This window comes from Schistocerca gregaria, chromosome 7 (genome assembly GCF_023897955.1).
Source record: "Schistocerca gregaria isolate iqSchGreg1 chromosome 7, iqSchGreg1.2, whole genome shotgun sequence".
Taxonomy (NCBI): Eukaryota; Metazoa; Arthropoda; class Insecta; order Orthoptera; family Acrididae; genus Schistocerca; species Schistocerca gregaria.
Window position 1 is genome coordinate 447,378,406 of NC_064926.1, and position 11,391 is coordinate 447,389,796.

The 11,391-nt window shown below is 43.4% G+C and overlaps 1 non-coding gene across 1 annotated transcript; it reads left to right on the forward strand.

Annotated features, from left to right (window-relative positions):
• Nucleotides 1-11,050: 11,050 nt before the first annotated feature.
• Trnas-cga (transfer RNA serine (anticodon CGA)) lies at nucleotides 11,051-11,125 on the forward strand. Its single transcript has one exon. It is a non-coding gene; the product is annotated as a tRNA-Ser (tRNA).
• Nucleotides 11,126-11,391: the final 266 nt, after the last annotated feature.

Genomic DNA, 11,391 nt, shown 5'->3' on the forward strand with positions numbered 1-11,391 from the left:
AATCTCTACAAAACCTGTGTCACTCCGGTGTTCGGGCTACTTTACACCTCATCACAGATCACTTTGTGTAGCTGGGAATGAATAAACACTTCCGTTAAGTGGACACGATTTAGCATACAATGTCAGCGTTCGAAGGCCAGCTTCACATTTACGTGTCTGTCGGCAAACTTTCAAGATTCTATATACCATTTTACTCAAGTGTAGAATCTAGTTCTTCCCCTACACACGGTTTCCAGTCCCCCAAGACTAACAGTTTTATCTTTTGTTAAGTACTGAATAATCCGCTGAAAAAGCTTTCGAACTTTCTTTATCGCTTCATCTTCGGTTTGCGATGCCGGCATGTATACCTCAACTATCGTTGTTGGTGTTGGTTTGCTGACGATTCCGATTAGAACAACCTATCACTGTGTTGTTCATAGCATCACACTCTCTGCCCCACCTTTCTTTTCATGACGTGTCCTACTACCTTTACACAATTTTCTGCTGCTGTTGATATTACCCTGTCGACGTCCAATCAGAAATCCATGTATTCCTTCCATTTCACTTCAATGACCGCCAATTCAGATTTTCTGTCTTAACTACCACATTCCATATCTCGATTACTAGAAAGTTATCCTTCCGTTGGTTATTAAGTATTTTTTCGTTGGCTATTCAGTATTTTTCTCACGGTCACCTCCCTCACAGATCCGAATTGGAATTTTTTGCAAAAGGCGAGATCATCATGGCACTTTTCCAGGCCACATGCCCTCTAGATACACATCATGTGTCTTTAATGCAGTGTTTTCCATTGCCTCCTGCAGCCTCGTGACGACGATCTTTGTTGATGCTTCCTCCTTTAGGAACAGTTTCCCTCCCCAAGAGGAAGAGAGTGCCCTGAAATTCTGTCTGCCCCTCGTCCTCTCTGACAAGGATGTTGGCTGAATGGTAGTGACTTTTTATCCTGGAAGCCTTCTACCGCCATTGGTGTTGATGCCTTGGTGTTGACCTTTATTCAGAATATAAGGCCTTTGTACATGCACGCACATGGTGTTGCATACTGATGGCGTCATATGAACCCTACAATCACCATACACCAGACGCCGTCGTTTCATCAAGAGGGGAGACAGCATCCTGGAGTTCTGATCAATGGCAGACGCACTAGTGTTACAATAGACAATAACAAGCTGGCATACATTTTCAATAAGCGCCCGACCCTTGAACCCTTTCCCCTTCACTGACGCGCGATGGACACAGCCTCGGGCAGCATCTGGCACATCCACAGCATCTCCTGCGCCAGCCGATGTGGCCGAGCGGTTCTAGGAACTTCAGTCTGGAACCGCGCGACCGCTACGGTCGCAGGTTCGAATCCTGCCTCGGGCATGGATGTGTGTTAAGTCCTTAGGTTAGTTGGGTTTAAGCAGTTCTAAGTTGTAGGGGACTGATGACCTCAGATGTTAAGTCCCATAGTGCTCAGAGCCATTTTTTGAGCAACTCCTGCGCCAGCACCTCGTCCAGCCTCCTGCGCCGATACCAGCCACTCCGGCAGCACCAGGAGAACAACCTTCCACGAGATCTGGTTGACGCGTCCACTTCCCGGGAAGCTTGTTGAATGACGATCTACTTCCGGTAAGTGGGCTGTTGTAGTGACCGCGGCCGCCGCCGGTGCAGCTCTGCGCAGTGCTGTGCCCGAGTGTTTGACGCGTGTCTTGTGGCTCCAGTGTATGATTTGGCGCCGTCAATTCAGTTCCTGCACCGACCGGGATTAGCCAAGCGGACTAGAGCGCTGCAGTCACGTACTGGTCCCGGCGGAGGGGATTAGATTAGGAAATGAGACACTTAAAATAGTAAAGGAGTTTTGCTATTTAGGCAAAATAACTAATGATGGTCGAAGTAGAGAGGATATAAAATGTAGACTGGCAATGGCACGGAAAGCGTTTCTGAAGAAGAAAAATCGAGTATAGATTTAAGCGTCAGGAAGTTGTTTCTCAAAGTATTTGTATGGAGTGTAGCCATGTATGGAAGCGAAACATGGACGATAAATAGTTTAGACAAGAAGACAATAGAAGCTTTCGAAATGTGGTGCTACAGAAGAATGCTGAAGATTAGATGGGTAGATCACCTAACTAATGAGGAGGTATTGAATAGAATTGAAGTGAAATTTGTGGCTCAACTTGACTAGAAGAAGGGATCGGTTGTTAGGACATGTTCTGAGGCATCAAGGGATCACCAATTTAGTATTGGAGGGCAGCGTGGAAGTTAAAAATCGTAGAGGGAGACCAAGAGATGAATACGAAGGCTGCTATATATATTTCTGGCCTAGTCAACACTAAGTGTTGCCAGGTGCAATCTGACATTTCCATTGGAAAGTTTGACATTTTTTAGCATAAATGTACTCAGAACTTTTTGACTTACGACAATTTTTTTTTCTTTTACAGGGACTTGAAGAAATCAATTTGGCACAAAAATGGAATTAACTCGTGAACATTTTCGTACGATCATTTTTCACAACTTTCGACGTGGATTATCACGACAAGAGTGCATCGATGAACTTAAATCTTTGTATGGCGACGAAGCACCATCCTATAGCACTGTGAAAAACTGGTACAACGAATTCAATCGTGGCCGACGCTCGCTCAAAGATGAATTCCGTGAAGGTCGTCCAAAAACAGCCGTTGTGCCAGAAAACATCGATGCCGTACGTGAACTGATAATGCAAGACCGTCATGTGACATACCGTGAGATAGAGGCATGCCTAGGCATTTCTCCCACCAGCATACATTCGATATTGCATGAACACCTGGCCGTAAAAAATGTTTGTTCTCGTTGGATCTCGCACAATTTGACAATCGCTCAAAAGAAAGCTCGTGTGGATTGGTGTAAAGAAATGCTGAAAAAATACGATCGCGGTGCTTCAAAAGACGTTTATAAGATCGTCACAGGTGACGAATCATGGATCTATGCGTATGAGCCCGAAACAAAACAGCAATCGACCGTGTGGGTCTTCCAAGACGAGCCAAATCCAACGAAAGTTGTTCGTGGAAGAAGCACTTCGAAGCAAATGGTCGCCTGTTTCTTCGGCAAAACTGGTCATGTGGCGACTGTTCCGCTTGAGCAACGTAGGACGGTCAATTCTGAGTGGTACACCACCATTTGTTTGCCTGAAGTCTTCGGAGAAATTCGAAAAATGAACAAGAGAAGACGAATCATTGTGCACCATGACAATGCGAGCTGTCACACATCGGCTTAAACCAGCGCCTTTTTGACCGGCCAAAACGTCGAAGTGATGGGTCATCCGCCGTACAGCCCTGACTTGGCACCCAATGACTTCATTTTATTCCCACACATCAAGAAAAAAAAATGCGTGGTCAACGATTTTCGTCGCCAGAAGATGCTGTTGCAGCATTCAAAAACCATGTTTTGGAGGTGTCTCAATCGGAGTGGAAAAAGTGCTTCGAAAATTGGTTTGAGCGCATGCAAAAGTGTATAAATCTTGATGGAGAATATTTTGAAAAACAATAAACCATTTTCGTTGATAAATATTCGTATTTTCATTATTAGGCCAGAAATATATATAGCAGCCCTCGTAAACTAAGCAGATTCAAAAGGATGTAAGTAGCAGTAGTTACTGGGAGATGGAGAAGCTTGCACATGGTTGAGTAGCATGGAGAGCTGCATCAAACCAGTCTTAGGACTGAAGACCACAATAACAACGGTCACGGCGGAGGTTCGAGTCCTCCCTCGGGCATGGGTTATGTGTTTGTCCTTAGGGTAATTTAGGTTAAGTAGTGTGTAAACTTACGGACTGATGACCTTAGCAGTTAAGTCCCATAAGATTTCACCCACCTTTTTTTTTAACCAATAGTGCTACGTTTTGCCATTATTGTCACTCTTTTTCATTCTTTGTTTTTCAGTGGAGTTGTCATGTTTTTTTCTGTCTTTTTATTGTTAGAGAAGTGTCGTTCACGTTTTCACATTCTATAGATCAGTTACGGATAAATAGATGAGCTTAAACTATCTCTCTCTCTCTCTCTCTCTCTCCGGCTCGTTATACATTCTTTACATTTACCGACGACCTATAGTAGCTTGTCGACTGCGAGAATAAACTCCCTTTCAATTTCCATAACCTATGGCTATTGTGCGTTATTTATTTTAATCTAAGCGGTTGGATGGGCCAGAATCAGCTTTACAGCCAGACGCTGAACACCTGAACTTCATGTCACAATGTATCATATCGCTCCTGTCCGCCCCTGGTTGCTGAGTGTTCAACGCGACGGAATGTCATACCTAACGACGCGCGTACGATTTCTGGCTGGGTCGGAGATTTTCTCCGCCAAGGGACTGGGTGTTGTGTTGTCCTTATCATCATCCTTTCATCCCCATCGACACGCAAGTAGCTGAAGTGGCGTCAACTCGAAAGACTGGCACCCGGCGAACGATCTATCCGACGGGAGGCTCTAGCCACACGGCATTTCCATATCGTAGTTGACACGTGATAGTGTTCAGTCTCAATTAATTTTTAAATTAAAGATAGAGTTTAGGGATGCAGAATCAAGAGATATGTTAGAACTATTAGTGAACTTCATTGTTTCACGATCGCACATTTGGCATGTGTGCCGTTCTCAAGTGATGGCTCGTCAAGAAAATCGACAGTGCATTTTTTTACTGTCAAGAGGGCATCGTCGTCTTCTAAAACCATATTTGCGCATGTAACATAATATTAACGATATTACCTTTCTTCTGTATTAAATACAGAAGTAGCGGATCATGCAATGTTATCGAATGTAACTACTGTATCCGTATTTCATCATTGTGCACGCACCACATATGACATGTGATCTCTAGAACTACGTGAATGTATGGACTGTGTGCGGACGTAAACAGAAAATATATTGTAGACAATTTTTGTATCTGATTGATCTAATCTTGCAAAAGATACACTTACAGTTTCAAAACTGATATGAATATGAGGAACTAGAATTGTTTCCTTCCGGCAAAGGGACGGTTTAGTCGACCATCACGAACTGGTTGGGTCAGTACTATGTCACCTGCTGAAAACATTGACTGTTACTGATAATATCAAAGGTTTGCAAATATTCGGAAAATGTATTGTACATCTCTATTTTTAATCCATACTATGATGGAGTACTTTCAAGTAGAAAATTCGTATCAATCGTCACGAAAAAGTTAAACCAACATTAAACATGCCCTTCAGAGGGATATCATCCCAAATTCTGTCCGTTTGGCGCGCTGGATCGTCTAAATTCCGAGCTGGTTGGAGGACCCCACTCATAATGTTACAAAAGTTCTAAATGGGACACTTCCGCCGACCTCGCTGGCCGAAGTAGGGTTTGGCAAGCGTGAAGACTAGCAGTAAAATCTCTTGCCGTGTGCGGGCGGGAATTACCATGCTGAAATACATGCCCAGGACGGACTGCCATGAAAACATATCTGGTCGTAGAATATCGTGGAGGTACCGCTGTGCTGTGAGGGTCTAGCGGGTGACTACCGAAGAGGTGCTGCATTGTAATGAAATGGCACCCCAGACCATCACTCCTGTCTGCAGGGCCCTAGGACGTGTGACAGTCTAATTCGTAGCCCACCGCTGGAGTTTCCCCAGACACGGGTTCGCTGGTCATTGGCTCTCATTTCGTAGTGAGACTCATCACTGAAGACTATTCTACTCCAGTCAATGAGATTCCAGGCCGACGGCATGTCTAGGAAAAGTTGGAACACTCGCACGGAGTGACATTTGCACGGAGTCACACATGCACGGAGCCTGGGGCTTTCGCCGGGCTAACCTCACAGGTACAGCCACACTAAGAACTGTATCAGTTCAGCACAGCTTGTTGTGTGACGTGGCTCGCACTCACACAACAGCAGCTACAGCAATGAACAACCATGTACCCCTTCGGAGTGGCTCATTAGCGCATTTCGTGGGATATTTATTTTGAAGACTGGTGTGTTAAAGAGAACTAAGAATAAAATTTAACGTAATGTGAACTGACAATGAAATTCAGTGTCTTTCTTTATTCTGATGATGCAAAGAACGGGGGTACAGCTAAGTAAGAAACATGGTAATTCTTACGATTGTTGCAACCTTATGATGACTGCTGTTTTAGGACGAAATTTAAATTGACAAATTTATACTTCGTTACCATTTTATTTAAATGTTAAACGTAAAAACAGAGAATGTCAGTAAATATCATTTATTCTGCTTTTCACCAGAGGGTCCATGTTTCGTACCCATTTACAAGTAATGCTAACTCGAAGTTAAGCTCTTCAAATGTTCAAATGTATGTGAATTTCTATTGGACCAAACTGCTGAGATCATTGGTCCCTAGACTTATACACCACTTGAACCAACGTAGACTAACTTAGGCTAAGAACATCACACACACCCATGACCGAGGGAGGACTCGAACTTCCGGCGGGAGTGGCAGCGCAATCCGTTAAGTGGTGCCTCAAACCGCACGGTCAGTCCTCGCGACACAAGTTCTTAAGTTGAAGTCTGCCAGTGAGCTCCTGTTCGTGGATTTCGTTGTTTTCATTGCCTAAAAAATCCGCATGTACAAGTAACTCTAAACATCGACGTAATAGTTGACTTGCCAAGTCATGAAAGTTTACATTGAGGAAGCAGAAGTCTACGAGACTAATTCTGTTTTGAAACTAATCATGCAAACGTCACATTGCAGGTGTACTCGTATAAGTTCTAACTTTATCTGAGTTTTCACAATATCAACATAAGCCGAGAATCAGTGACTCTGGGCAAACCTTTAAAAACTGAAAAACAATATGGTTATTTGATGTAAATGCAGATTCATACCTTGAATGTTCCTCCTGAAAATAAAAACGTATTTTCATAGTGAAAATTATTGAGGCGTTTATTTCTCTGCTTGCATATGATGAATACTTATATCATTCATATAGCTTAAATGCGAATTTTTCTAAATTTTCTGCGCGGCCGCTTCTCGTCGTTTGACTTTCAGGTGAGCATAATCATTTGCATGTAATCTATTGTACTGTTGTTGTAAACTGAATTTCTTCTTGGTGTTCAATGTTTTCAGGCACATTAACAGAATACTAAGCGTATCAAGACACCATCGCGCACAATAAACATACAGAATAGAAAACATGCTCTAATATGTTGACGTTGATGTGTCTCAACGCTTCGAATTTGCTAACCCGACCATCATGCTACTTGTTATCCCTTTCAAAACAGCTACTATCCATATTAAATGGAGATTCTGCTCTAGAACTTCAATTTAAAAAAATACAATGGCTATTTCACATCTTTGGAGAGTTTACTCTCAGATCCCAACATATTTGGCTGTATTTCAGTCACAAGTACGTCTAAGAAATGTTTGAAATACGGACTATGTGACGGGCTGTGGCACACCAAAGATAATTTCTGATTTCTATCGTCATGAATCGGAACCATTTTAACTTCGAACTTGGCATAAAATCAAATCTCCAAAAACAATTTGCAAGATATCGAATCAAACAGAAGCGAAACAGTTGGCACCCAGTCACTGGAAATCAATCACTTTCCCTATTTGAAAAGTTGTCGGGTTTCCGACCCGGTAGCGTCGTAATTTCTCCACAACATTTCGGCAGGCGTTCACGCTGCCATCTTCAGATGGTTTCGTCAGGAAGCGCCTGAAAATGGCAGCGTGTACGTCTGCTGAAATATTGTGGAGAAATTACGACGCTACCCGGTCGAATACCTGAGGACTTTTCAAATTGGAAATACGCTGGGAAAACTTCAGATCGCAAATCATTTTCCCTGTTGATTGTATAAATACGGGTATAAATTTAGAGAATACGCTGAAGCGCTGTTCAGTACAATCAAAAAGCTCAAAGGAAGTAGGCATTGGCTTACAATCAGATATCTCTACCACTGCACCTCCTTGAGAAAACTGTGACTAGATTTTTACTCAGTAAATTCAAGAAAAAGGCTACGATGATCTCGAAATTACAAGAAGACGTCTCATGTAAGTAGGAAGACTTTATGGTGCCGATGAATTTTAATAGGTATGTATCTTGTAGTAACATCCATATTTTGATAAAAGGCTAAAATCCATTTTACAACGAGTTTGCTTCTCTAAATTCGTACCAAATTTTTAATCATAAATATTAATCAATCTGAATGAAAGTTTTGCAGGAAGTAGTCTTGAACTTCGTGCTTCTGTGTGGTGGAAATGGTATTACTAAGTCGTAGCCTCGAATGAAGTGTTTCCCTACTTCTTCAATGTAAACTGATGAAACTCTAGCGTCTCTTTCGTTTGCCCGCTTCTTTGCGCTGACAAAATGTTTCCACTCAATTTGCTACTTCATGTGGAATACGAACATGGCTACTTTAAAGGTATGTTATTTTTTGCGGATAGTTTTCCTTTGCATTTATTCTTTTTGAAGTTTACGCAGTGTCAACAAGTCACTTCTTTTTTTTGTGTATAGTCCAACTCGTGACTGTCAACTCGTGACTTCAGACTTCTGCGTCTTCACCTTTCAGAGGTTCTTTTCTGCTGTTCTTGTGTACGTCGAAGATTTGCACTCAGGAGTCTAACATGTTTGAGGCTGGTTCTGATCTATCTTCCTACCACAGCTGCACAAGGACACTCCGTGAGTGTTTTAGGAATTTGATGTCGAGCCTACGGCCTGCAATGTAGGAACACACCATCTCACTTGCGTGCAATTACTAGGGTGAGTGTTTGTGGTTTATATTAACACAATGTCGGTTTGTTTATTCCCTTCACTTTGCCTATCAATAAAATTCGTACATTTTCACGTAACTATGTCATGTGACGTATCCAGTAAACCCGCACATATACGTTCCTAGTTTGATAAACTCTGAGGCATCATATTCGCATTCACCATCCAATGTTATCCCTTAGAAAATATCTGGGACTATTTTGATGAAGCGTAGAAATCAATATTACCTATGGGACGTAATCGTCAGCTTGATAATGTATTGTTGAATAAACTTGTACACTCTCTCTCTTGCCGAAATGAGACAATTATGAAGGCAAGGGGTGTTGTCGCACGGTATTAGCGATTTCGTAAGGGTAACAGATTGCCCCATGTGCTTGTTTCTGGAGCAGACATTCATACGATGATGAAAATCCTCAAGCTAAATGTTGCGTCGTATATATCATGCTGGTGATGATGGTGGATTTGTAGAATGGATGGGGTATAATATTCGGAGGGTTGATGACGTTCAGGATACACGATTAGTTGGAATGAGGAGCAGTGTGGGAGTAGGCCGGGAGTGTTTGGACGGGCAGTAGCTGCACTCGGTCGCAGAAGAGCGACGGCGTCCTACCATGCTGTGCTATAGGCTTGGCCTGTTGCCAGCCCGAAACTCTGAAGCCCCTTCTTTCCACCTGAGTTCACCTGCGTTGGCTGTAGCTACAATTAGCATCAACGTACAAACGACTAGAAAAGGTAGCACGAAAGTCGGTATCAGTAAAAAGCATAAGGAAGACATCTTATTACTTGCGCTACTGTCATTTGATTCAAGCAAAGAATGCACAGAGGAATCGAGTCTCCAATTCAAACGAACATTAGAAGTACCTTTACAATCTAACAGAAGAATTAAATATCTCTTGGTATACAGACAATATGAGTTACAATTTTAAGAAACAGCGCCTCTTGTCCACTAGGTACAATACGAGGTAAACATCCGCAGTCGGCAAATGTTAAGTAAGAAGTATTCTGCTACCAGAAGAAGAATGCGCGAAGCCTGCAATATAAACATCATAGCAAAATATGTTTGAGCATTATCTTGCTAAAATGCAAGCCTAGGACGTCTTCCCATGAAGGGCAACAAAACGGGGCGTAGAATATAATCGATGTACCGTTCTTGTTTGTCGGACCGTACCGCAGCGAAAAAGGGTAGGTATTCCTCCGCTGTCGGGGACATCTACAGACAGAGGTTGTGACACTTGCATGGAGTGACACTTGTGTATTTGTACGGAACCGAGGTAACTGTAAGTAGCGGACAGGGTGTTCAACAAGTAAGCTACACCAGTCTGACCGCTGCTAGCTGCAACGTATTCTGGGAAAGGCCAAAGCCCATTTTCTGCTCAAAGTTCGCTGTCCACGCACCAATTTCTAGCATGCGTGGCCTTCCCGTAGAGTTCAGTACTGCAGTTGACCTCTGACCGGCAAGCAGTGTTCCCTGTTTTAGTGCTCAGGGAAAACTGGGACACATGACGTCATAGCCACATCTACCTGCGCAGAGACCATGGGAAGCACCAGCAGAACTTGAGAACACCAGATTCCGCGTTCGACAGTCGCCCGTGACGTAGCAGTCACTACCCGATGCTTCACTATACTGGCCGTAATGCTGCGAGTAGATCGCACGCTGGCTTTCCTCTGTTGACGGGGCACTGCTCTCAAATACCTGTATTATTAACCAATGAATATGTTTTTGTCAGTGATGTTTACTTGGTGTTCTCAAGCGTAACTAGGATCTTACCACCGGGCTCTCTCCTGACGGCTGTAGAAAGTTAGGACTCGACCCCTGTAGAACCATTTCCAGCCTTATCTACACCGGCCACACACAACAGGTTAAACGTTTCACTGCGAAGTCGGTGCACTCAACATCAGCCAGACACTACACGCTTCAGTGCCCATGAGATCAATGGCCACGTCTACTTCATGCAGTTGTCTTCGCAGTGTTCGCTCAGAAACTGGTTGAGTAGCCCTGTATTCACTGACCGAAGCAATTTTGAAACTTCATGGCAGATTAAAACTGTGTGCCCGACCGAGACTCGAATTCGGGACCTTTGCCTTTCGCGGGCAATTGCTCTACCAACTGAGCTACCGAAGCACGACTCACGCCCGGTACTCACAGCTTTACTTCTGCAAGTACCTCGTCTCCTACCTTCCAAACTTTACAGAAGCTCATTCTGGAAACATCTCCCAGGCTGTGGCCAAGCCATGTCTCCCCAGTATCCTTTCTTTCAGGAGTGCTAGTTCTGCAAGTTTCGCAGGAGAGCTTCTGTAAAGTTTGGAAGGTAGGAGACGAGGTACTGGCAGAAATAAAGCTGTGAGTACCGGGCGTCAGTCGTGCTTCGGTGGCTCAGTTGGTAGAGCACTTGCCCGCGAAAGGCAAAGGTCCCGAGTTCGAGTCTCGGTCGGGCACACAGTTTTAATCTGCCAGGAAGTTTCATATCAGCGCACACTCCGCTGCAGAGTGAAAATCTCATTCTGAATTACTTTTGAACTTGAAACCGAGTCATTGACAACGACATACACTTATCCATTAGTATATTCATACAAGCACCTTTATTACGACCTGTTACATGGCAGTCTTACACTCTTCGTTGATGCGCAAACAAATCGATTAATTTAATAAATGATGCAGTCATGAACCATCTCGACACGATAGTTCTTTTGAGCCGTTCTGTA